A 27,936-nucleotide genomic window follows, 5' to 3' on the forward strand; every position below is an offset into this window, starting at 1 on the left:
TCAAATAAAAAGACTTGTTGAGCTGAAGGAGAACATGGTGGTGTCAAGAGAAACTGCTGTTTATGTTTTTTTGTGGACTGATTTTCAGATTAATCTCATATAATACTGTAACTAATGCCTGTGAAAAAAATAGTGGTTGTTAAAAATAGAGTGATGGCAAGAAAGGAGGCAGTGTGACACAGAGTAGGATAAAAATCCTTCAGAAAGAATTCTCTGATTTAGTTGGGGTACTTAATGAGGCACAAATTACAAAATATTTAGTTACTTTATTTCCAGAAAGCCCCACCCACAACTATAGACAAATTAGTTATATTTGGGTTCTAATTCGGTTGGGAAAATCTTCACAAGGATGCTTTTGGGCAATTCATTCATTTAGGAGAATCAGAACATTGGGAAAGTTTGCACACAAATGGCTTTGCTCCACTTACAAATAGGGAGTCTGGAGCCCTAGGGAAAGTCTCTTCTGCTCACTGCGGTGGAACAGAAATTTCAAGATAGTCCCTGGCTCCTTTGTGGCAGTGTTGGAACTGCTCAGCCATTGAGAGGCTTCTAGACCTTCCCAGGGTGCTGGGAAACAGGCATACAATCTCTGATCTGATCCTTGGTTCCTCTTGGCACAGAGGTTTGCAGAGGTGCAGGCAGGATCTCTTGCAGATATGCTGAGAGCATGATGTCAGTGGCACTTCTTGCCACATCGTGAGGCACTTAATGCCTTCTCCTGGGAAACTTGAGGCACTTAAATTTTCAGGTAGTTCAACCTCAAAACATCAAGGATAAGCTGGCCAGAAGCACGGGGCAAAGCAGAACATGTTGTCCAAGAGCAGTGAGGCAGAGGCAGCAAGGCAGAAGCAGAACAACTGCTTGCAACTTAGCTCAATTTACATTACTTGCCCGAGTGCAATGGCTCCTTTGGCCACAGAGATTCAGCAATCAAAGTGACATTTGCCAAACTGACCACATCAGGTGAAACCAGGGCTTGTGCACCCTTATTTGGGCAAGACACCAGCAAGTACCTAAACACCTGTGGGTACCTGTTTATCACTTTGGGAGGGGACATAATGGCCCAAGCCTTTGTTTTCCTCCTGCCCTTGCTTCTCCAATCAGCAGAAGGGTGGGACAAGCCAGGACATCTAATAGGCCTATTAGCCTTCCAGGACACCTTCAGACATTTTTGTGACTGTTGGTAAGTGTGTGGTGAATTCATCAAGAAGTTAAATGTATTTGTTGTACAGATCTAATATTGCAGAGAAGTGTTCAAGAAAAGACTGGATGAGGCACTTAGTGCCATGGTCTGGTTGACTGGATAGGGCGGGGTGCTAGGTTGGACTGGATGATCTTGGAGGTCTCTTCCAACCTGGTTGATTCTATGAAGTGTAGCGACTTTGGAAACTACCATGGTGAAGCTCCCTATGGACTTTTATTCTATTCTATATCCGATAAAAACGAAGATTACATCCACACAGAAAAGAAACTACATCTGAAGCTCAAAGTTGCTTAAAAGATAAATAACTTCTAATGGGGCCTAGACAAATTTAATCTGGATATTAACAGAAAGATTTTAACTGCCAGAGACCTGAAGTTCTGAAGTAGGCTTCCCATAGGAGCAATGAGAAAAAAAAAGTGAAATAATTTCATAATGGAATTTATTACATTTTTAATGAGTTACATGACATGGTCACCTGAACAAGAAAGTGCTTCAAAACTTAACAGTTATCTTCCACTTCTGTATATTTATATCCCTAGAGGTTTGATGTAGGTTGAGTTATGCTTTATTAGCAGAAGTGGCAATATTTTAAGTGTTGTAGACTACTTTTTCCATTCAGGAAGGATACGTAAGAAACTTCTCTTCTGGGTCTGTTTGGCAAACAAACTGAGCTCAACATGGTTAAAAATAGGAGTTAGTCAGGTAGGTCACCAGTGACTTCTGTGGGAAGAGGTACACTGAGGGAAAAAAGTAATGAAGTAGAAATATTTTGGTTTAAAACATAATAATAAGAAAAAAATCCAGAGGTGTGAGTTACATAGCAGATAAAGTCAATGTCCAGGGTTTTTTTCCCCCTTTAAACTGTAGTCAGTATAATTATTTTTGAACTAAATTTAGAAAACCCAGAGTTTGAAAAGGGAGAGATTTTCCCCCTGCTGCAGTCTCCCTTTGGAAGGTGTGGCAGGAGGTCAAGGAGAGTTAATCCAGTTGCTGGAAGATTAGAAATTTATTCTGATACAAACCTGTATGGATTTTAAGATTTTGTCTATAATATAGATAAGAATTAATTGTTTGTAATCAAGCAAGAAAGACCAAACCCTTATTCTCAGGTAATGGAATTGTAAGAGATTTTCTGCATGTGAAAAGGAAGAAGAGGAAACCAGTACTTTTTGCAAGTATTATAATCTATGAGAGTTTCAACTAGCCACAAGTTCCACAAGGCAATTGCATAAATAAACAATTGCCTTTTAAAATAAGGCTTAAGTAATTCAATTGAGCCATGGGAAATACAGCCCAACTTTTGTGCTAATGAGGAAGTGTCATAAATATTCACATTTTCTTACTATTCACCTTAAAATTTGCTACCTATAGCTATGGAGATAGATGAAGAATCTTATGCTGAAAGCTTCTCTGCAGAATAATGAAGGAGGAAAGAAAGAAAATTAGCTTACCCAGCTACATTTTTAGTCAGCAGCCACTAGCAACAATGTGCAGGAACGTCATTGATCTTGGGTAGGTGGGCAGACTGAGAAAGTCAGAAATAGAGTGATACAAGAAGTAGAACAGTGGAAATATACAGTGAGTGGCTGTGCTGGCAGAATATGTTGTCACTGAGATAGGAACTCTGAGAGTGTCTATTTATTATTTGTATACAATATCATAACAACAGAGTTCACAGAAATTAAATTTATCAAGACCAGAAAAGCATTCTACTTCTGCATCTGCACTGCTCAGGCCAGCAACTCAAATAATAATTTTATTTTGACCCTGAACAGTTTGCAAATGGTTTATGAATGGGAATTACACAGACTCCCTGTTTTGCATGAACATTCACTCCCTTTGTTTGTACACACAAAAAATGGTGATGGACTATCATTATCCAAATTGATAGCAGCTGTGCTTATGAGAAAAATGTTTTTCTCAAATCTGTTGGCATGTCAGCAGTAATAAAAAAAAATAAAATATGTCATATGGTACACTGAAACTCCTGAATTACTTGTCACAGCCCATTTAAATGGGTACTGCATCCAGCCCAGGAAATCTGTAAAAGTAATACATTTGCTAGGCCCTTTAGTACAGATTTTACTATACTGAGGAGAGGTATTTTTAATATATGCTTAAAATTTTAAATGTTTATCCTTCTTTTGCATTGTCATAATGTAGTTGGAAGTTTTTCTTTAGGCTTGAAAAAAGCCCAAAACCCCAAGACAACAGCTCAAGGTTTTGACCATTGTGTGCTTTGACCAAGTACATTAACTTAGTACTTTAGTTAATGTACTGAGGAATTAACTCACCAGGGACCAACACACGAGCTCCCTCTGTAGTACCAGGTGACAGGAAATTTACCTATATTCTATTTTGTACAAAGAAACAAAGAAGCTCTTCTTGAAGTAAAAAAAATGAAGCATTGAGTCAGGCTCCATCTAATCAGCCTTGTTGAGTAGTAAATGCTGTAAGCTTGTGTGTGTTGCCAGCTTAAGCACAACCGCCAATTCAATTGTGACTAACAGCTCATTATTGCAGGGCATCTGCAAAATATCACACCTCAACAATTCCTAAACACCTAAAAAACCCCCACACCACCCAGAATGGCTTGTAGGTATCTGTAATGAGGAATTAGCTTACTATAAATTATAATTATAACTTATAATTTTGAAGCTTGCAGTCACAAGCTATTAAGTTTGATACCTATCTTACTTTCTGTGTCACCTTAGGTTTCTGGTGAAATGCAGACATGGCCAAAGGCAAAAAAGTAAATGTGGGAAAGGGTTTTGTGGGTCATGTCACAGCCTGCTGAAAGCATAATATTAATTTGAAGTTCAAAAGATGTGCCTTTTCTAAAGAAACCAAGGGCTGCTGCAGAGGGAAAGCTCTGCCTTGCTTGAGTGTCTTTTGATGGTGTGTCTTATTTTTTGTGTAGTGTCTACAGACAATAAGTACAATCAAAACCTTTTTCCTGATAATGATACAGACATAGTCAATGAATGCATCCACATTGGGGGCAGTTTACAATCCCAGCTGAACAGCAAAGGAGACTTCAAGGAGATGAAGTAACTTACTGTTGTTCAGGACCAGAGCCAGATTTCTTCTAAAAGTCAGTGCAGTGACCTGACTAGTACATCACCTTAGCTTCTGTTCTCATCAAAAAGCAAAAGAAAATCTACAAAAACAAGTGATGCAGATAAGATAGACTCTGAAATGAGGAGATCAGAGGCAAAAGCCACCAGAAATGTAAGTTCATAATGGTAGAAATACAGATGGGCACAAGCAGCAGCAACAACAACCAAAATCCCCTAAACAACAACAAAATAACCTCAAACAAACCAACCCCCCCCCTCAGAGACTTAAAACCTCGAGTAATAGCAGGCACCATAAAGCCAGTTTCAGTGACTGCATCACAATGGACTGGCCAAATTCTCCCTTCACAGGCCTGAAAAGTGTGACTTTCTGCTTCTAGAGCAAAATCAAGAAACAAAGTCACTCATTACCAGATTTCTATGGCAACAGAATACACTTCAGCTTCTCATCTGTTCCTGCTTCTTCCCTTTTCCTGGGAAAAGGAAACTTATGACTGTGGATTTATGCTCCAGTTGAGGTTGACATCACTTCCTATGGTGCATGGAAAAATAAGAAGTGGCTCTCTTTAGAAAGAGTAATATGAAAAAATCAGGAGAATGACATTTTCTTTCACTAAGTAATTGAAAAAAGAAAGGAGGTGCCTTTGAAGAAAGGGAAGTGAAGACAGAGCCTACCTATTTTTGTCAAGACAACAGAGAGCGCAAAGATGTATGGAGAAAGCATAATTGTCAGTCACTTTTCCATGAAGGATATTTTATGCAGCAATAAATGAGACAAACAGGCACTGAATAGGGCTTTATGGGAAGCAGTTTTGGCTCAGTTGTACCTCCGCCTCTCAGGGTTTCTCCCATTAGTCACTCAGCTGATGAATTTGCTCAGCAGTGGTGGCAGTTTCTAGAGAAGAAGAAACAGCTCTCAGAAGATTCAGCAGTTTAGTTTAAATACATTTCCTCTCCCACGCCTGCTCCACGCTGAGCTCCTGTCTCTCTCTCTGCAGCTGTTGCCTGTTACCCTCTTCTTCATGTTAATCACCCCCATCCGTCCTTGGAGACAGCTGGAGCTAACCACCATCACCTTTTCAAATCTATGTCATGGGAAGATATCTGGCTTTTAGAGCCCATAGAATTTAATCTGAACCCACAATATTTTTGTTCAGCATTCAGAAGTATGTGGTAATTTCTTGAATCAGAAGTTTTGAGTTCCAGTTTTATGTCTCCTTTGAGGTGGTGGTTGTCCTCTGGTGTGGCCAGCACTGTTGATTGCAAAGTGTAGACTCATCAACCTGAGTTGGTTCTGCATGAGTTTACTGTAGACTGCTAGTGCTATGGAAAATGGTGCACAAAAACTCAGACTGCCTTTGCCCAGAGCCTGTTTGCATCTGAAATCTGTATAGCTGCATTGTATGGTGTTTTTCCTCAAACAATTCAGCCTAATAATTAATACTTTTTGGCTTGAGTTGGCAGCAGGTTGAGAAGCTCTGCACTGTGTTCTGTAATTTGTTATAGCCACTGTTTATCCCTATTTAAAGTAGAGATAATGTTCCTTACAGAGCATGCTGAGATTTGTGCTGGGATGTAAATTTGAGGTAATATTACAATGCCTCTAATGACTTCCTTTCAAACTCTGAAACAGGGCCATATGAATTAGTTCTTCAACTGAATTGTGGGATTTAAGTCTATTTTTGTGACTGACAAACAGTAATCCCTCACATTACAATATATGATTTTACCATTTACCCTTCACATGCCATTTGATGAAGTAAGCTATTAAATGATAATTGTTGTCACGAAGGAAAGTGCATTTGCCCACTTTTAGAAATTTCTGAAATTTTAACATGCAGAACAATTACTGAAGATGTCTCAGACATGTCTGCCCTGTGTATGGCATGTACTGAATGCTCTAATTAAACCCAATTTAATCTAGTCAGTGGCAAAACAAAAATTACCTTTTGCACTAGGTTGTTTATTTAATTGAAATGGAGAAAACAAGAAGGCAGAGAAAGAACAAGTCAGTTATCCCCAGCAGGAGACTGAGAATAAGCACTTTTTGTTTAGAAAATTATTTATATCAGTCATTGTCTTGAAACTAGCCTTTAAAGCTACTCACTGGGTTTTTGTCACAGCTGATGGTGAGATCTGCAGATGCTGCAGGAGTTACACAACTGAGGTATGATGAAGTAATTTCTTCAAGGGCAGTGGCTTCCGCTGGGACTTGAATAGCTAATGGAATTGAAGAGTTTTCCCTAGAGGTCATCAGTTTTGACTGAACACATTAAAATGAGAGAACAGTTCAGTGGCTTATGTAAAATGAGATAGTGGCATGAATCCAACTGTTCAGTACGCAGGTACCTACATTTGCATATTAATACTGGAGATTCAGGGGGGTTTGTACCACAAAAATGGTTCATGCTGCAGAGATCACCGACTATCAAAGACTGTAAAACTCCAACTTTCAAAACCTGGAGAGGAGAGGAACTAATTTTTATAGGATCTGCTCTATCTATATACAAAATCTCTATGTTAGAGACAAGAAACTATGTGTGTCTCCCAGAAAAAAAATTCCAAACTGAGACGTAGCATCACTTCTCTTTATGTTGGTCCAAGGAACCCCCAATTCTTCCATATCAGGCAGAAGAGCTTCAAGATACGGATCTGAGAGAATATTCTGTATCCTGGTCTTTATGGTATGCAACATGACAACTAGAAATTCCTGACAACTAGAATGACAAGCACAGCTGCTCTCAATGCCAGGTACAGTCTTAGCTACAAAAGTCAAATTCTAATGTCTTTAAGAGAGAAAATCAGAACTTATCTCTGATTGGAATGGAAATATACTTTTACAGCTCTGTCTCTAATTCTGTAGGAAGGATATAATTAGTGACACATGCTTTATAATGTATCATAGAATCACATAGAATGGTTTAGGTTGGACGGCACCTCAAGGATCATCCAGTTCCAACACCCTGCCATAAGCAGGGATGCCTTCCACTAGAACAAGTCACTCAAGGCCTCATCCAGCCTGGCCTTGAACACCTCCAGGGAGGGAGCATCCATAACCTCCCTGGGCAACCTATTCCAGTGCTTTGTCACCCTCACTGTAAAGAACTTCTTCATAACACATAGTCTAAATCTCCTCTCTTCCAGTTTAAACCCATTACCCCTTGCCCTGTCATTACAAGACCTTGTAAGTAGCCACTCCCCAGCCTTCCTATCTGGAGAAACAGCTCTATTCAATTTCTAGGGCTTTCCATAAAGGCTTTACTGAGTCTGGAAATGTTAAGTCACCATTTTTGTGAAACATCTCCTTTCTTGCACAGAAAGATGTCTGGGGAAGCTCTCCTCCAAACCTGCTGTGTAGGCACTTTGATCTCACTCATTTGCTGAGTTAGAACAGCAGTGTCATTGTAGGCATGGTTATCTAAGGAGATAACCAAATGAAGTTTTGTTATATGCTTTATTAGCAGGAGCATTTGAGCTAACTAAAGGTTCAGGAATTAGTTTTGTATTCAATTTCATTATGTTCAGCAGTTATCATGTCTCGTGTACAAACTGTTTTCTCTCAGTGGTTCTAACTGATTAGTAAAATCAGGTTAAAGTCCAAGCAGTTGTACTGTACCTGTGCTTAGTTGGATGGCCAATGTCTCTGCTTCAAAACCAGAAAACCTTAGTGTGATTTAAAACTTGCTTGTCTTTTTCCATCAACTGCCCTTAGTTGATAAATCTAAACTGTCAATGGCAAGCCCCATTCCTTACAAACCATACTTCACTTAATGTGCTGTTTAGGTTTTTTTTTGTTTGGTTGGGTGTTTTCCCCCTCCTCTCTTTTCTTTCTAAACTGTTCACATGTACCAATTTAAAAAGAAGAATGAAAAGGCATTTCACTGCCCCTCAGATTAAGGTCAAAAGCAGCTTCCCACTTACTTCATTGACAGAGTCATCTTTCTGACTGACCCTACAGAAGCAAGCATTTCTGAAATGCATTGTGTTTACAGGACTTTTGGAGAAGAGACGAGACCTACTGCGTAAATGCAATTCCATTGAAACGTGCAACTGTCGTGTTGTACAGCAAAAAAAAAACCCTATTAAGTGTATCACTGGCATGGCCTTGAGAGGTGTTTTTCAAGTCTGAATGCAACTTAATTTTTATTTTTTTTTCATGCTTTCTATGTGAATGTCTTGGAGCTGATTGGCAGTGAGGCAAAAGGGTCTAGCAAGTGGTAAGAATGCTTAATTTCATATGATCCAAACAGAGACTCAGTCTTTTTTATTAATGCTCCTTCAAATCATTGATTAAAAACTCATTCATTCCACTTGCCCTACCAGCTGTAATATCACTATTTCACTGCTGTTCTCTGGGCATTTATATACATATATCCTATAGATTAATGACTTTTCAGGATATGCTTCTAATTTTAAGGGTCTTATATTGCTCCTCTAGCTACTGTTCTGCAATGAACTAATAGAAGCAATAGTTTTATTTTGGCTCGATGCTTGAAACAAACCAATACATTTAATGTTTACACTGACCTGAAAATGAAAATAAAATTTCAATTAATTGATTTGTGGGAAGAGGAACAATGGAAAAGGGAGAATCACTCCATTCCTTGCTTCATTGAATACTTTATAGTAATTTGAACTGAAGATTGAGAAAATCCCAATCTCAAATTTGACTTTCATTTAATTGTGAAGATGGTAAATGGGAAAGCTCATTGATTCAGACTGAGAGGCAGTTTAAAAGGATTCCTTAATAGTGTGGTACAGTATATAAAGACTTCTTTATTCAGTCTTTACTGACATTGTCAAAGGCATCTAAACCCTATGGCTAATCTGGCCTGAAAAAGCAAAACATTTAGGGATCACTAAAATGAATCATATTGACATTTTCAGAAAACAGTGTCTGTTTTCAGGTGTGTTGGAATCATTTGCTAAATTAAGATTTAGCTTCAGCATCGTCTAAAACTGCATTTTTTTGTGATTAATCCTTCCAAACTCCTGCTGAGACATTCTTCCAAGTTTAAGGCAGAAACATTTTCTCATAGAATCATAGAATCAACCAGGTTGTAAGAGACCTCCAAGATTATCCACTCTAACCTATCCCCCAGCCCTATCCAGTCAACCAGACCATGGCACTGAGTGCCTCATACAGTCTTGTCTTGAACACCTCCAGGGACGGCGACTCCACCACCTCCCTGGGCAGCCCATTCCAATGCCAATCACTCTCTCTGCCAACAACTTCCTCCTAACATCCAGCCTATACTCCCCCTGGTACAACTTGTGGACCAACCCCCACCTGGCTACAACCTCCCTTCAGGTAGTTGTAGACTGCAATGAGGTCCTCCCTGAGCCTCCTCTTCTCCAGGCTAAATAACCCCAGCTCCCTCAGCCTCTCCTCCAGAGGCTTTGTGTTCCAGGCCCCTCACCAGCTTCATCACCCTTCTCTGGACACTCTCCAGTATCTCAACATCTCTCTTGAATTGAGGAGCCCAGAACTGGACAGAGCACTCAAGGTGTGACCTGACGAGTGTTGAGTACAGGGGAAGAATAACCTCCCTTGTCCTACTGGCCACACTGTTCCTGTTACAGGCCAGGATGCCATTGGCTCTCTTGGCCACCTGGGCACACTGCTGGCTCATATTCAGCCTACTATCTACCAGTACCCCCAGGTCTCTTTCTGCCTGGGTGCCCTCCAGCCACTCAGTCCCCAGCCTGTAGCACTGCTTGGGGTTGTTGTGGCCAAAGTGTAGAAGCCTGCACTTGTCCTTGTTAAATCTCATCCCATTGGTCTCTGCCCACCCATCCAGCCTGTCAAGCTTAGCTCTGCTGATTGTTGGCGTCATTCACATACTCTTAACTCACCAATCATCCAAATGAAGGACCTGGGGCTCTGTAATTCCAAAACAATGTGCATGGCATCTTCTGCAAAAGAGTTTATGGTCTTATCTGTGAGCAAAGGAACAAGATGGATAGAACAGACTGATAAGGGAGAAGGAAGCAACACAATATCATTAATATTAGAGTAACAAGCAATGATTAAAGCACAGGATGTTTTTTTCACATGTCAGAACATATCCTGCCAGAGATGACTTTTAAAGACCCCAACATAATTACTCTGTAGATGTTTCACAGCAATGATAGGGATAGCACTTCAAAATGCTCATGTTTCCTGGCTATGACTAAGTCAGATTCATGGTCTTTCCAGATGCAGGGATACAGAGCAGCATGGCAGGTCCCACTCTCTGGATGTGCAGTACAGCTGTAGCTGTAGGAGTCAGATTGGAGAACAATATGTATTTCTCTCTGCTTCTGAGACCATTATTGAAAGTGTGATGCCTCATCAATCATAAACTTCAGCAGAATGGAAAATAAGCCCTTATTCACCTTTTATAGTCTGTATTAGTTCCAAAGCACTACATAGGTGTAGGATGTGATCATAAAATCTCAACACAAATGCACAATCCTGGATGTTGAATTTTTAAGTGGTTTTTTTTTTTTAACAGATCTGTGCAAAGCCATATTTCCTAACATAAATGTTTTATTTGGTTTTAAATTACATCCATAGGACACAGCCTTATTTCCAGCCTCATGAAGGATAGGAAAGTGTATAGGAAAAAAAGGAAATACTTTAGTGAAATACAATGATTCTTCTGTGCTTGGTTCCAAACTATTATTTTGTAGTTGGGGCCACTGCAGCAGCAGAATTTTGTAACAGGGGTGCAAAACTCAATTCTGTTACTTCTGAGAAATTAACTATGATATGAATGCAGAATAAAACCCCCATAAATCTACAGTAGCCTAGAATTAGGGAGAATGAGGGAGAAGTTTAAAATGTAAATAGTACAGAGTATGTCAAGCTAAGTTATTATTTTCAGCCATGCACAGATAATAGAGGAAGAGAAGTAAAAAAATGGAAATTAAAAAGAAGAAGAAGAAGAAAAAGCCCTACACATTTGAAGGAGATACGAAGAAACACTTCTATTCAAAAGAACATAAATGTGTGAAGTGGCTGACCAGGCAACACTATTGAACTTAAACACCAGGGCTATTCGAGACACTGTAAGCGAGTGTCTCAGAGGGATCACGGTATTGAAAATGTAATGAGGCATAACTTATCCCCAGAGATCTTTGATCTTATATTATATATGAAACCTATTCTTGCAAAACAGTAGCTGAGCTTGCATGTGCTCTTGCAGGAGCCTGCAAAGGCAAATCTTCACTCCCTGTTTTCTTGTGGATTTTTTATTTTTAACGTTGATTATTTGTATCCTGACACAGCCAGCTTTGCAGGGAAACTGTAGGCATATTTTGTCTCTGGTGCAGCTTCACATGCAGTTTTGGCAGGAGGTCCAACAGGTTAAGAAGAATAGATGAAATCTTAAAAGGGAAGGTTCAGGCAATGCACATCTACATCTTTCTGATCATGCTGCTGCTGGGTCTAGAGACAGGATTTTGTGCAAAGCAAAAGTCAGATATTTTAAATGTAAGAAGAATCAGAGGTACAATAGTAAAGCACCATTCTTGTTAATGTTGGCCTCCTGTGATTTTGATGCTGACTCTCCTTATGCTCTGACATTATGAAAAGGTGTAACTTGTTTATCTTTCTCTCTCCTTTTTTTTTTCACCCCCACTTTAATCTGAAGGCTGAGGTATTGGATCAGCTAGCGTAAGAGGGGACAAATTTCTATACACTGAGGAAAGTTAGGTTGGAGGCAGGGAGTCAGAACAGGCAGAGAAAGAAGTGAAGGAGAAGGAAGGGATGCTAAAAGGGGCTCTGCTGCTGAAAACGGGACTTCAGATGTATGCTGTTCTGACTATGAGCTGAGGTACATGTAGGACAGTAACCCACTTCTGCTACCTGTATTACATCAAGAGAAGGAAGTCTGTGCTCTGGTGTGTTTAATTTATCCATGTGTGACAACAGTGTCCCCAAAAATCAAAGGTAAAATGTAGGTAGCCAGCTACAGCTCTCTGTAGGTACAGAGTACCCCAAGTAGCAATGTGGTCTGCCACTTCTGCAGCAGTTTCTGGATGTCTAAGACTCAGTGGGTTTGTTGTAAACATCTATTACAGACAATGGAGGAAAGGAACACTTTCTTCTCTATGTTCAGCTGTAGCCCAAATTTAGGAGGGTCATTCACATCCACTTCTCCACAGGGAAAGCTGAACAGTGCTAAGGCCTCTTCATATGCTGGCTGCCATGGGTGGGTGTGTTTGACCTTGTACCTGAGGAACCACACTTTGGACCTTGTTATCCTTGAGGGATTTTGAACCCATAATTCTAATTTCCAATATGATGCATAGCAGACCATCCTTGGGGGAAGCATTTTCTGTCTCCTCTGATGTAAGAGGACTCAGAGCAATGGTCCCTTAGGTATTTTTTGTTATTTAAAACATTCCACTGTAGTAGCTACTCAGGGATGACTACAGAGTCAGACTATTCCCTAATATATTGCCTGGCTATGCAGCAAATGTGTGAGAGGTCTTCTGAAGTGAATTCTGTGTTTAGCCACCGAACTTGTAAATTTTTCAAATCTATTTGAAAAAAAAACTCAATTGATTGTCTCTCAATCTCAATTTGTAGCAAAAAGGCCAAAGCTTATTTGCATATCATGCAAATATTTTTGCTCAAACTTGCTGCTTAATCTTTTCACTGGTACCTCTGTAGTTTGTATGTAACTGTTCACTGACTGAGGCCATGCTTCTAAATGATCATTCTGGGTTTTTTTCCTGTTTTGGGTTTTATTTTTCCCTTTTCTTGTATCTCTCCAGCTCCTGCTACAATTTTTTTTTTGATCTGGGGTGGCTCAAACTGTGCACAGCATTTGAGATGAAGCATAGTGTGCATTTACATAGTAGCATGAAAATGATCTCTCTTTTGTTCTCTTTTCCTTTCCTAATAATTCCTTCAATTCTATTGCCTTTTTGACTGCCTTTGAGCACTGGGTTGATGTTTTCACAGAGCTTTCCACAGTAAGTTCAAGATCTCTTTCCTGAGCTTATTTGCAGCCTATCATTGTGTACATGTAGTTAGGGTTATTTTTTCCCCGCATGCCCTTAACAACATTGAATTTCATCTTCCATTTCGTTGCCTATTTACTCAGTGTTATGAGCTCCTTCTGCAAATCCTCACAGTCAGCTTTATGTTTAAGTGTCCTGCAGAATTTTGTATCATCCACAGCCTTTCTTACCTCTTATTTACCTCCTTTTCCTCACCATTTTTGAACATATTGAATAGCACAGGTTTTCTAGAACTCTTTCTCCATTGTGAAGACTAAGCATTTACTCCTACTTTTTGTTTCCTATCTTACGCTGGGTATTAATTCATAAGAGGACCTTCCCTCTTACACAGATAACTCAGTTTCTCTAAGAGGCTTTTGTGAAGCATCATGCTAATGGCTTTTGGAAATTGAAGAGTACTGCAATATTTTGGATCACTGTTTTGCACATTCCTTTAGTTATCCACAAGGAACTCCTTCTGGAATACACATTCTTTCCACAGAAATTATGCTGACAGTTCACAAGCATGCCCTATTTGCTATTATAGTTGTTCTGTTTGCTTGTTTCTTTTTACAAAGCTTTGTGTTACATGTTACTGGCCAGTTGTTCATCTGATCACTCCAAAACTCCAAGTGAATACTCTTAGTAGATTTGCCAACCCCCATTCCTCTGGAAATAATTAAGGTATAGGATACAACTCTGTTGTTAATTGAGCAATCTCACATTGAAAGCCCTAGTAAAGTGTTCAGTTTATTCTTTCTTTCTTTAGAAACTTGACATTGTCCTGTCAATCTGAGACAGTTCTTTGAGCTTATTTCACAAACATATCATCTGTTCTTCTGCTTTCTGACTGGTATTTTGTTGCAGAACCTGATTTAGCTTGCCTTGGGAAACTTGGTCAAGTCCCCATAGATCAATGTGATCAAAGGCAATACCACATGGACTCCAGATGATTCAATGTGAGTTATGCCACAGACCTTTATTGATCATTTCAGCTCTCAATATATCTCCTCAGGGCCACAAAGCACACACCTACACATTAGCATAATTAGTAAAGGACAACCCACTCCATCAGCATAAACCACACCTTGCTTTTCTCTTTAACAAGGTGTCCATTATCTACCCTTTCTGAGATATGTGCTAGTTTGAAGCAGGCTAGAATGTTTTGGTGAGAAGAGCCAGATTACAGGCTATGAAAAGAAAGCAATGGTGATGTCTACTGCCCTCATAGGCTTACTGAGATGTATAAAAACATAAGTCAAAACATAGATAACACACTTGGCATCACTCTCACTGGGGCTGCTGGCTGAGCTGCATCTCTCTAACCTCATCCTCCAATTTGGACTAATCCACTTTGCTTCCTAACCCTCTGGCCAAACCTCAATTCTTCCTTGGGACTGGGGTAAGGTTGAGAGGGGTAGGGGGAAGGTGAAGGGGTGGTTGAGAGCCCCTCCTGGGGACTCAGGTTTCTGGGCGGGGAGTTGTTACCTTGTATATTTCTGTCTATAACTGTATATACTGTAAATATCTGCTTGTATATTGTGCTAGCTGTAATAATAAGCTTCAATCATATTTCCAGAGCCGACTGAGTCTAGTCTGGGTGATTTCTAAAGTGTGTGGGGCAGGGAACACCCAAACCATCACAAATCAGGTGGCCAGCAGCTGGTGGGAACCGAGGTCAACGTCCGCCTGGTATTATTCTTCTTCACTTTGCATTCCCACAGTATTTTATGCACATTGATCACCCACTGTTAAAGCAAACCTCCTGCTTCAGATGTGTTCCATGGCCAGCTTCTATGTTCATAACAAGTTGTTCTTCAAAATCTTTTCTGTGTGTCTTACTACTGTACTATATGCAGTTTCCCCAGGCTTATATACTTTTCTGTTTTTCTTAACTATATACAAATTCATTTTTTTCTGAAGGGTTTTCAGTTCCAATAAACTCCTTTACTGCTTAACAATGCTGAGGTTTCTTTTCTGATCTCTTTGGAGGTGGATTTCTGTTTGTTTACTTGAGCTCCTAGTATATTCTGTTATAATACTCAGTACTGCCACTTGCAAACAATTTAGTAACCCCCTTTTTTTTTTTGTTTTATTTTATTTCAGTTTGGTTTTTTTGTTTGGTTGATTTTTTTTTCCTTTTGTTGTTGTTGCTGTGGGATTTTTTCCCAATTACTTCCTCTTTTCACCAGTTCCTCTTTAAAACTACATCTGACTGTGGCAAATATTTTTTCCTTGTCTTTGTTTGATTGACTTTTGTTACTGACTGTTTTATCTGTAGGGCCATTTTGAAGGAGGTCCTGAAAACATATGGGAACCCTCAGTGTCATCTGCCTTTCTGGTCTCAGAAAGCTGAGTTTTTTAGTTATTGCAAATGTAGTTTTCCAATAATATGGGATTTTTTTGGTTGTTTTGTGGTTTGGTCATAGCTTTTTGTTTGTTTGGGTTTTGGTTGTTTTGTTGTTGGTTTTGGTTGTTTTTAATTAGATCTCTGTGTCATTTGGAATCCATTGGTCATTGCCATCAAAAAGTTTGCAGTTAGAAGTACAGGTCTGCCAATCTTTTTATCTGAGAAGGAAAAATCAGTCCTGTGGATTCTGGGATATGTTTTGATCTTGCAAACTGATTTTGTTTTTGGACTACACTCTTTTTCCCTCTCCTACCTGCATATTTCTTATTCATGTCCTGCAAGCCATAAACTGCCTTTACTATCAACATGCACAGCCAACTACTTGTCTGATCAAACAATCTTGACTTTGTTGTCAACTATTTTGACTTTTGGCAATTTTTAGGTTTATGTGTAGACTTTTTCCCCCTCCTTTACTATTTATCTATTAATTTATTGTACTTTGGTCATTAATATGCAGTCTCTAGCTGATCTCTCCTGAGTATTGAACTCCCAGTGTGTCCAAACTTTCTTGATCGTGATTGTTTTATTTCTTGAGCAGTGAAGAATACAAGAGTCATGAGTTTTGAAGGACATCAACTAAAGGAAAAACTTGGAACTCCATTCAGGATTTTTGGTGTGCTCATTTCTAATTAGACCACTCCCAGAAAAGCTGAATTCTGAACTTCTTCTCTTTAGGCTCTTGATTCTTTTCCCAGATTATACAAGAAACATGGATCACCCTGATGAGATTAAGCAAGAAAAGTTTTCAGCATTTCGTTGCCTACTGCCTGTGATTTTCCTTTTGCTTTAAAAATTATGCAGAAAATATCATTGTTAGAAAGGTTTGCCTGGAATTTATTTTAGATTTCCCATATTTAACTTTGACCCAGTATTTCTTGGAAAATTCTCTGGTACCATAGGAGGTAATTTCTTTCATGCCTAGAGGGGAATGCAAACATCTTTCAAACATTTGCAGATGGTTTCATGCCCTCTAGTCATCCCTCTGCATGCTACATATTATATCCTTCTAATCCTTCTGCTCAGGTTGTACTATAAAGCTGAAAGCTCACAGGAGCACTAGGGAATGTCCTCTCTCTCTTTTATTATTTTTTTTTTCATTCTCTTTCCTTTTTTTTTTTTTCCTGCACAACTTCAGCTGGCTTCATTGAAAGTGGCATATAGGCATCCACAGGCAGAATCTGTCCCTGTGAATAAGAAGAAAGCTCTGGGCCCAATGATGTTTTTTAGTCACACCAGTGGGACCCTGTTGACTTCAGTTTTACCTTCAGGAGGTAGCTATTTGTGTGTGCTGGATGAAAAGACACAGCTCAGGCAGTTCTTAGAAATATTGTGCTCTGTTCAGGGCAAACTGCCACAAAAGCCAAATCCCAAACAATCCCTTAAATTGTCCATCTGGAACAGGAGTTTACAGTCATATAAACAAAATAAAATAGCTTTTTGCAGACCTAGAGTCAACCCTCTACTAATATATCTGGCACCTACTTTGCAAACCAAGCAAACAAACCCCTGAAAATCCACTAGGAAAAATGCAGGAGATGGGTAAACAGGACAGCACAGGTTCTGTGAAGTAAAAATCACTTCTGAGATGCAAACAGAGAAAAATACCCTGATCAGTCTAATGAGAAAAAAACTTTCCTGCAAGTTTTCACTTCTTGTCTGAATGTGAAGTTATACCTCCCACAGAATCTCAGTCTTTTAAACCACAAAGCTGGGATATATCCATTTTGGGCCTTTAAGAGTTTGCTGTAGGGGGAGGAGGATTTTAGAATAAAAGAAGTGACACTTTAACATGACTTTGGACAAACACAGCTCATTGCTTTCACTGGATCAAGATCTTACTTTATTTTTTTTCTGTGTTATTTAAAATAAAATAAAGACTACTTTACCATTCTTTTTACCAATTGTTAAAAGACTACCTCCTATTTGATAGTGTAAAACATAAACCCATAGAAATAGAAGCAGTATTGTTATGTTTCATATACAGAAAGATATAACACCGTAACAAAGGAGTAAGAGATTTGGATGCCTGGAGGTTTGAATTTTTATTACATGTTCATGGTTACAGATTCAGTCAGGGATTAAGTCTAGGCTTCCAAAAGATTTCTGAAGGGAAACCAGGAAGTGAGTAAGGAAAAGGAAAGGGATGAGAGACAAATAATAGTGATAAAGGATTAGGAAAAAGAGAAAGCAGTTTCCTGAAGGAGTGTGGACACAGTCACAACCTACAGATAATGAAAGACAAGAGCTGGTAGACTTAGGGTTCACTATGTCTTAATGCATTATTTATAGCTTTGGGAATACAGTTCTCATGATCTCTGTTTTACAAGTTTACAGCTGAAGACATAAAAGGATTTAAGTTGGGCTGTTTGTTTGTTTGTTTGTTTGGTATTTTTTTTAAGATTTAAAGAAGGATTCACTGGGCTGAAAAAATGGAGGACCAGTAGTCTAGGAATGTGTCTATAGATATCACTGCTTTCACAGGCTCACCTCAGCTAGCTTTAAACTAGTTAATCCCAGTTGGGGTAATGCAGTTGTGATAACACATGATTGTAGGCAGGATCATGCTGAAGTATTTACTCAGATGTCAGTCAGGCTTTGCAGCCTGTCTTCAGCTTGGTGCTGCCTGACTGCATTGGTAGTAGTACTTAGCTAGTTTAGAGCTATTATGGTTTGATCTATCTATAAGAGATTGTAATGTAGATGTAACTACAGTAATCAAATGCTTCAAATGTCTTTAACCACTAGGATGTCTTACTGCATCTATCTCTTCAGTTTTTATACATTTTTCTTTAATGTGGGACTTCTAAAGTAACTCCACTTTCACAACCTTTAGTGCAGTGTCCAGATGAATTGAAAATGTTTACTTCCACTGACTCACACCATAGTTTATACAGGCGTTTCTCTGCTTTTTTATACCACCTTGACAACTACATGAACGAGATCAATTGTTTCACTGTGGGCTGTTACTTCTATGACATGTTAAAGTGTCATGCAGAGTTCTCACGATTTTCTCTGATATTCCTGCATTAAGTGATACTTTAAAATTATTTCAGCATGATCCCTTAGAAATATTTCCAGTATTTTTCTCTCAATTGGAATGAGACTTAGAGAGTTTGTCTCATGAATCTTCACTTGGTTCTTACTTGAATCTGGGAATAGCTTTAGTAGCCCTTAAGTCCTTGGGTAGGAATACACTCCTTAGTGGCCTGTCAAAAACCTTTGCTGAAGGCTTTCCTATTTCCTTTGTCACTTCCTTCAGGATTCCAGGATACAATTAATCTGAGTCTGGTGCTTTGTCAAATGCAACACTCCTAATTGCCTTATTATCTTCACCACTGCAATAGCAAAGCCTTTTAACATTTTAGTTTCCCCTCCAGGAGAACGTCTCTCAGTCACAGAGATGCTACCTTTCTCTCTCTCTTTTTCAGTTTTTAACCCTCCCCCCATTGCTCAATGAATAATAAGATCAGGAATTCATTAAGCCTGCGACAGGATCAACCTCATCTGTCACTAAGTTTCCACTTATGTTCTTCAGCGTCTCTACTGTCTCATTGCCTCCTGTTCGATCTTGAATATATATTTAGAATCACAAAATCATAGATGTGAGGAATGGAAAAAAGCTATTAAGTCATCCAGTTCCTTACCCTGCACGTTTTTATGCAGTATGTTTCTTCTTTGTTCAGTTTTGAAACAACCCAAATGTTTTCTTTGGAGTCACTTCGATGTGATAGTTCCTCACAAGCAGGAAGTTTTCTCTGATGGTTAGCTCAGTTTTCTCTTTACTGGTGACAAGAATCTTGTTTAAATTAAATGGTCTTGTATCACATCCTCCCTCATGTTTTTGGATAGATATAGATGACCCTTCTCTTTCAGGGAGATGTTTTGACCTTATCTTAGAATCATAGAACCACAGAATTATAAGGTTGGAAAAGACCTGGCAACTATTGAAAAGAGCCCAGCCCCGTTCTCATTGCCTCCATCCTCCAGGTATTTATATGCATTTATAAGATCCTCTGAGTCTTCTCTCTTCCAGGCTAAAGAGCCCCAAGTCTCTCAGCCTCTCCTTGAAAGAGGGGTGCTCCAGTCCCCTTATTGTCCTCATGGCCCTCAGTTGGCCACTCTTCAGTAGTTCTCTGTCCCTCTTGAACTGGGAAGCCCAGAACTGGACACAATACCCTGCAGACTCACCAGGGCGGAGTAGAGGGAGAGGACAACCTCCCTCCACTTGCTGGCCAGGCTCTTATTAATACATCCCAGAATGCAGTTTGCCGTCTTGGCCACAAGGGCACACTGCTGGCTCGTGGTGAATCTGTTGTCCACCAGCACTCCCAGGTTCTCTCCCGCAGAGCTGCTTTCCAGTAGGTCCAGGCCCTGTGCTGATACAAGGGATTATTCTCCAGGTGCAGGACTCTACACTTGCTCTTGGTACACTTCATGAAGTACCCCTCTGCCCAACTCTCCAGCCTGTCCAGGACTCACTGAAATGCAGCACAGCCTTTTGGTGTGCCAGCCACTCCTCCCAGTTTTGCATCATCAGCAAACTTGGTGAGTACACTTGGTCCTTCATACAGGACATTGATGAATATGTTGAACAAGACTGGATTCAGTACAGATCCCTGAGAAACACTGCTAGCCACAGACCTCCAACTAGACTCTGCACTGTTGATCACCTGTGTGCTCAGTCATTGAGCCAGTGCTCCATCCACATCACTCATCTAACTCATATTTCCAAGGCTTACCTGTGAGGACGTTATGAGAGACAGTGTCGTAAGCCTTTTTGAAGTCAAGATAGGTAACGTCCACTGCTATACCTCATCTACTAGCTAGTCACACCATCATAAAAGGCTATCAGTCTGGTTAAGCGTGATCTCTCCTTCCCTGGTGTTTGTTTTCCTGCTGATGTACTTGAAGAAGCCCATCTTTTTATTTTTTACATCCTTTGCCAGATTTATTCTAGAAGGGCTACAGGTTTCCTTACAGCATCCCTACATACTCTGGTAACGTTCCTATTTTCCACATACTGTGGACCTCCTTCTTCCATTTAATTTCCTTCAAAACTCCTTGCTCATCTATGCAGATCTTTTGCCTTCCCCTGCTTGATTTCTTGCTCATGGAGATGCACCAGTCTTAAACTTGGAGTAAGTGATGCTTGAATATTTATTGGCTCTCTATTTTCTAGAGCCCTGACTCATGAGATTACTTCAAGCAGGTCTATGAAGAGGTCAAATCTCTCCTGACCTCCAAGGTTGCAATCTTACTTACTACTCATACTGAGTATGAACCTCAGTGAACACAGTCTGCTGTAGCATCTCTGAACTGGGCAACGTGCTTTACATTCCAGTCCACTCCTTCCAAAGCCCTGAACTATAAGGATACGTGCATGCCAGGTAGCACAACTTTTGTATTTATCTGTTCCAGCCTCATGGCTTTTGATGCTGAGGCAATGGATAGGTACCTAATGCAGTGTAATAGAGTTTATCCATGACCCAGAAGAAAATTTCTTTCTGCAGAGTTAAAAACAAGCCATTCATTCTATATAATCACAGATGGATTTGTGCCTATGTTATGGTATCTCTTTCTTGAAATGGGGTGACTGTCTCAGAATTCCCCATATCTAAGGCTGCCAGACAAAAGCTTCTTTCATTGAGACCCCCAACAGCCATAGTTTGCTACCTGGACACTAGTTCTTCGTTGACTCTGCAGCAAACCAGTGCTGAATAATGGGCTGTCTAAACCTTGCCCTTCAAATTACATGCTGAAACTGGTCCAAAAATCTGGTGTAGATATCGGACTGTACCCCCAAACCCCTTTGACTTGTCTTTGTCTAGCTCAGACTCAAGCATTAAAAATGCACACAGTATTCTAGATTCCCAGTTATTAGAGAAATATTGGCAGCTTACTGTGGGCCATGAGATTTTTGGTAGTTACAGGTTGTTTATCTTTTCTTTCTTTGCTGTTTCATAGAATTTATTACTCTGCTGAACCTTATTTCTTTTTACATTTCATAACTTTTTCAGGCTTTTCCCCATTTATCTTTTGTTCTTTGATATTTTCAGGTATGCAGCATGGTTCAGCAAGGTTTTAATTTTCCTCATCAAGCTGTGAACCTCTTCCTTTTTCTTTCTAGACACCTTAATATGATTTGACATTTCTCTACATTTCTAACAGTCTGTAGCTGCTTCTACATGTAGCCACTGTGATTGGAAATGACTGCATATGATTATTGTTAGACATAATATTGTGATTGTACTGCTGCTGGGCACTGCTTTGAAAGAATGGAAACCCAAAAGAAAACATATTCTGCTCACAAATATTTTATTCCTGAAAACAAGGCCAAATCATGAGCCAAGTAAGTTTAGCACTGTGCAACAGTGAAAAAACACCAAGCTGTTAAAAAACAGGCAGCCAGCTTTAAAAGCATTACCTAGACTCAACCTAGTGTACTTTTAAAGCAGGAAACATTGAAAAGCACATAATTTGCATTCTACCTTCTATCTTTTCCACTATTCCTGCTCCAGCAGTTTAATTATTCTCTTCAGGACATGTCCTAGTTTGCATTGTATATAAGAAAATGCATTATAGGCATTACATCTTCCGTGAGAACAAAGAGCGTTACCTGCACGCTCATTCTGATTTGCACCACTGTACTTTCTTCATATGGTAAAAGAGAAATTTGTATAAAGTATTACCTAGTACCAAACATGCTTGTAATTTTCCAAGTTATTTGCATATTTCCTGTAGCCCAGTCTAGTAGAAAAGATTTATTTCTGAAAACACTGCTGAATGGTATTACTATACTGTTTACATGCAGTAAAATTCTGTTTCTTGATCACTTTTCCCATATTATTAGTGTATTATTTTTACACCCCTGCAATTTGTCTCCACCACCTAATGTTTCTAGGTAAAAGGCATTTCATATTAAATCAGAAGTCTTTCAGGTAGGGTTGGATTTAAATTTAACTGATCTGGGTGGTCAGCTGTCTTAACTGCATGAAAACTGAGCTGGGGTAAGCTTTTCCACTATGTGGGTAGTAGTGTCTAAGTGAGGATGGTGTTGTTAAGTCAGGGATTACAACCAGCTAAATAGTTCAAAGCAGCTGATTTAACCTACCTCTGACCAGAATCAGAGACAATTTGGAAAAAGTGCAAAAAGTTTGGTCCCTCCTAGGATATGTGAGCTGAATTACACTGGTGAGCTCTGTGAAGGAAATGATAACACACAAGTATGCACAGTTAGTCATGAGAAAAGGAGAAAAAGTATTATCCATAAAAGCCATCATCAGGGCTTTGAGGACAGAGAGAGAATACCTGCTCTATGGAGACCACAGGAATAAAAGATGACATGTAGTTTGCCAAGAGGTGAAGCAGGAGGAATTAGCAAACCAAGCTCTCCAGCTATAAGAAATCTTCTGTTTAGTGGAAGCCTCCAGTTTATCATGATTTCAGAAGAACATGCCCAAGAAGAAGAGGAAGAGTCATTTCATGAAGAAAAAGTGATGAGATGAAGCCAAGTTATTATTTTAGAAATTTAGTATTGGTTTTATTGTGTGGTTTCTATGAAGAATGGAGACAACTACACACAGCTGAAGATTTAAAAAAAAAAAGACTTCAAGCTAGACATGCTTACTCTGTGCTGTGCCAGACTATTTGCCAAAGAAGCTGCCAATGCTGTGAGTAAATACATCCACTTTGCATATAGTAGTCAATTTAGGATCAAACTCATTTAACATGCTCTTCAACAGGGACACAGTACAGCTGCACATTTGGTTGTAGCAAAATTTTGCCCATTTAAGCTAAAGAAGGTGGGGAAACTCCAAGTCCTTATGATCAAAACCATTGCTTTTTACTATGGATGTGGTGTCAATTATCCTTGCCCTCATTATTATGGAAATTAACCATGTAGTGCTAAAATGAGGAAATTAAAAAGAAAATAAATTAGCATTTATGTACTGTTTTAGTGTAAGTGATGCTGAAGAAAAAAGAATTTCCTTTATCAAGCCCCCCCTCTCCCCCCCAAAAAAAAACCCCTAACAAACACACAAAAACCCTACCCCTCAACAAACAAACAACCAAAACCACACACCAAACCAAAACACACTAAACAACCAAACAGAAGGAAGGTAATACAAATATAGATATTTAGCTCCGGATTTCAGCCAGAGAATACAAAGCAATTCAAATTCAGTCTTATAGCACACTTCTGTCAAGTTTAAATCCTTTCCTTCCCTCTATACTTGGCAATTTCTGTTTTAAATATCTTTAAAATGTGTATTCTTTCACCATGAAGTCTTGTCACAATGGCAGCTGTTTAGCAAATAAACTCAAAAATAAGAATGTTGTCACTGCAGAATAAGATATATTTAATTAAATAAAATAGAGAGGGGAAGTGCTATTACAAGAACATAAAACTGTAAGGCACAAGATAAAACTAAATTACTACAGGGCTGCTCAATTCAATCTAATCCTTGAAGATAAAGATGGAGCCAGAAAATTGCATGTATTGTGAAATAAACATAAGCTCTAAGCAAATATTAACTAGGGATATATAAACTGATTTATTGTAAATACAAGTGTGAATGCTAGGATTATTTAAGGAAATGCAAACCAAGACACAATAAAATGTAAAACACTCAAGTATTTATCTGAAATATTGGTAACTGTACACACACACACACAAAAGATGTGCAGTGCCCTGAACATAACTTTCAGGTTTCTTGATTTGACCAATAGTTGAGGTGGAAATCTAGAGAGAGGGGAAAATGGTGCATTTCTTTCTAATAACTTTTGATATGGATTAATTCATAGTCTTTCCTTATGCTTATTCTTTTTCAAATGGTTTGCTTTTTATTACAGTTCTACTTACTAAATAATTTGGAGGGCATAACACACATTGAAGACCAGATATGAGATGCTTCCCAGTATCAATAGTACTTTTGTATAATATGAACAAGAGATTATTTAAAGAAGTTTTACTTCTTTCACATCTTTCCTGAGATATCAGGATATGTATGAGCAGGAGAGAGATATTTCATAGGATCATAGAATTGTTTCAGTTGGGAGAGACCTTTAAGATCATCAAGTCCAACCTTAATTTGACTTTATCAAGTTTGATGCTAAACCATGTCCCTCAGCACCACATCTCTTCATCTTTTATATATCTCCAGGGATAGGGATTCTGTCACCTCCTATGGGAACCTATTTATGCATTTGATAACCCTTTCAGTCGAGAAGTTTCTTCTACTACTCAATCTAAACCTCCCCTCGTGCAACTTGAGAGCATTTTTTCTTGTTCTATCACTTGTTACTAGGTAGAAGAAACCAATAGCCACCACACTACATGTTCTTTTCAGGGAGTTGTAGAAAGCAAGAAGGTCTCCCCCCAGCCTTCTTTTCTCCAGGCTGATCAACTCTAACTCCCTCAGCTGCTCCTCAGAACACCTATTCACAAGACCCTCCACCAGTTTTGTTGCCCTCCTCTGGACCCACTTCAGGACCTCAATGTCTTGTAATGAGAGGCCCACAAAATATTGGGAAAGAAATATCACAGCAGAGTTAAACTGTGACACATTCAAGATAAGTTCCTAATGTCGACAACTGCGGTTGTGACTACCAGGTGCAGAGCAGCAAGTACCTGCCCCAAGTGAGTGTACTTGGCTGTTTCCAAACTTTGCTTAGAATGCTTTGTCTCTCATTCTGGTTTTCCTTTATTCTTTTTTCTTATGCAGCTTTCAACACTAGACAAGGATTATTTTCTTAGGAGTCTTAATCTTCACTTTGTCTACTTCTCACAACAGCGCCTAATCCAAAAGGCTCTAATTCCTCTAGCCAAGTTGTTCTCAAGCCTGCTTTTCCTTCAACAAATTCTGCCTTGTCTCTTTTCCACACTGATGTTGAAAGCTGTCTCCTGCCTGATCACTCTTGGCTGGCAGTTGTTTTCCATCCTCCTTGTTTCAACTTCCATACACAACTAGTCCATCCAGTCCTCAAATCTGTCTGTTGCTCTCTCTCTACCTTCTATCCTCTCCTTTCTGGTTTGAAAACAGATCCTTGAGCATTGACAGAGCACATGCTTGGATGCTGGTTGAGAGGGGATTATGGCAGTCATGTTTTCTGTTCTCAGTTCCAGTTTTTAATCCTACTCATCTTTATCCAGACACTTGAGGTAAAATCCTCCTGGTTTCCTGAAGACTTGCCTTTACGTAGCCATTTCATAACTTCAAGATGTCTATGGTATGGAAAAGTAGAAAAGGACAAAAGTGGTCACTGAGGAGGCAATACAGCCTGTTGCTGCTAGAATTGAAGAAGTCCTTTATGGTGATATAAACTCAGAATTATTTGTTAAAAAATATTAGTTCTGACATCTATTTCTGACAAATTCAGGCAGGCTTTTTGGCAGAAGTGGAAAGAAGCAATGTTATGAATTGTCTCCTGGCTATGAACAATGGATACAATGTGCAGCACAGGAGATTCCAGCTCAACACAAGGGGGAACTTCTTTACTGTAAGGGTCACAGAGCACTGGAACAGGCTTCCCAGAGAAGTTGTGGAGTCTCCTTCTCTGGAGACATTCCATGCCTGTCTGGATGTGTTCCTCTGTGATTTGTGTTAGATAGGATTGTCCTGCTCCGTCAAGGGGGTTGGACTCAATGATCTCCTTGGGTCCCTTCCATCTCCTAACATCCTCTGATCCTATGTCACAAATGAGACAGTCCTGTCCCATTTAAGTTTTTCTCTTCACTCCAAAGGATGCTGACCATTTCAAAAAGCAGTTGTCACGATGGTTTCTGTGAGTATAAAAAATTACATGTACTTATGGTAGCCTTGCTGCTAATTGAAATTTACTGAAAAATGTTATGCATATAGAATAGCCTAATTAGTGTCAATGTCATAGCTGCTATTTTCCCAGTTACAAAATCTGGGAATGTTAACACGAATTTTTTTTTGGGGCAATTTTAATACTGGTGTGGATTTTATGTGTTCTTATTTTTCTGACTTCATTTTTGACTTAGATGGTTTCCAGTTTGTTTTTCTTGTTCCCCACAACACACACTGTCATTCTTTGCTTAGCATATCCTGAACTTCATCCATGACAAAACCAGATGAGGTTCTTCAGTCTTACTTCTAGAGTCTTACCTCTTTCTTTAACCTATATATGATCTCTTTAGCATTTGCTTTAACCTAGATATGATCTGCTGCTGCATGGAAAAAAACAAAAAACAACCAAACAGCAACAAAAAAGAAAATGCTACAAAAAAACCCAAACAAACAAAAATGAACAAAATAACCTAAACCAAACAAACAAAAAAGAAAGGAACAAAAAGAAAAGTATGCCAGATGGAAAATGAGAGCACTAAATTGATAGATTCTGGTCTCCTCTCTGACAATATTTCCATTTCTTTTGACTGCTGCACCATGAGCCTGATATCCCCCCACAGTAAGCTGTTAATGTTTTTTGCTTCTCATGTTCACTCACACTGACATATCTTTCTTCTCCTTCTCTCTTTCTCTCTTTCCATCTGTCTGCCTGCAGGTAACTTATGCTTTCAAGATTTCTTACAAGGCTCCTAAATCTTTCTCTCAGTAAGTTCACAGCATGATTTTATTTCAATCAGCATTGCTCTGGGAGACACTCCTTTTGCATTATTATCCTTGTTATGACAAAGCTAAGGAAAAAGAATTTATTAACTGAAGTTAGAACTAACAGGTCATTTCTAGTTCAATTCTTAAACAAAACCAAACCAACTGAAGAACAACAAATACCTAGGAAACTTCACAATCAGGGGACAAAACGAATGCTTCTATTGTTTCATTCATCTATTAGGTTATTATAGCTGCAGCTTTGATGTTACAGGTGGTTTTGTTCCAGTTATTGAGAGCAAAGTTGAAGGACTTCAGTGATGTATTAAGCCTGCCAACTTTGATGTTATGCTGAACATCCCTAATTCAAATTTGGGTTGTCAGAATTGGATTAGAATAATTGGATACACATAAAAATACTCAAAACATAACCAGTACAACATCAAAGTGTTCATTTGGACATTATTTGCAAGGCCAAAAAAACCCAACAGTTAAAATGGTGATGGATTTGTTACTACAGGATTGTGTGACACACTGCAGAAGCCCTTTGCAGGGATGGCCCTTTGCTTCTATCTCACTTACTGAGCTAGATTGATACCCTTTCAAAATGCTACCAGGTAACAGGACAATGAGGTTGGTGAGAGGTCTGGAAAACATGACCTATGAGGGAACTGG

General features: G+C 39.2%; 1 long non-coding RNA gene across 3 annotated transcripts; it reads right to left on the reverse strand.

Moving 5' to 3' along the window:
• Positions 1-3,748: 3,748 nt before the first annotated feature.
• LOC135177137 (uncharacterized) lies at positions 3,749-5,306 on the reverse strand. 3 transcript variants are annotated; one of them, XR_010302940.1, is made up of 3 exons: positions 4,957-5,305; positions 4,693-4,813; positions 3,749-4,364 (listed from the first exon to the last, which is right to left on the reverse strand). It is a non-coding gene; the product is annotated as an uncharacterized LOC135177137 (long non-coding RNA). The 3 variants fall into 3 exon arrangements; XR_010302941.1 differs by having other exon boundaries at positions 5,109-5,297; XR_010302939.1 differs by having other exon boundaries at positions 4,693-5,306.
• Positions 5,307-27,936: the final 22,630 nt, after the last annotated feature.

The sequence above is a fragment of the Pogoniulus pusillus genome, chromosome 7 (genome assembly GCF_015220805.1).
Source record: "Pogoniulus pusillus isolate bPogPus1 chromosome 7, bPogPus1.pri, whole genome shotgun sequence".
In the NCBI taxonomy this organism is placed as follows: domain Eukaryota; kingdom Metazoa; phylum Chordata; class Aves; order Piciformes; family Lybiidae; genus Pogoniulus; species Pogoniulus pusillus.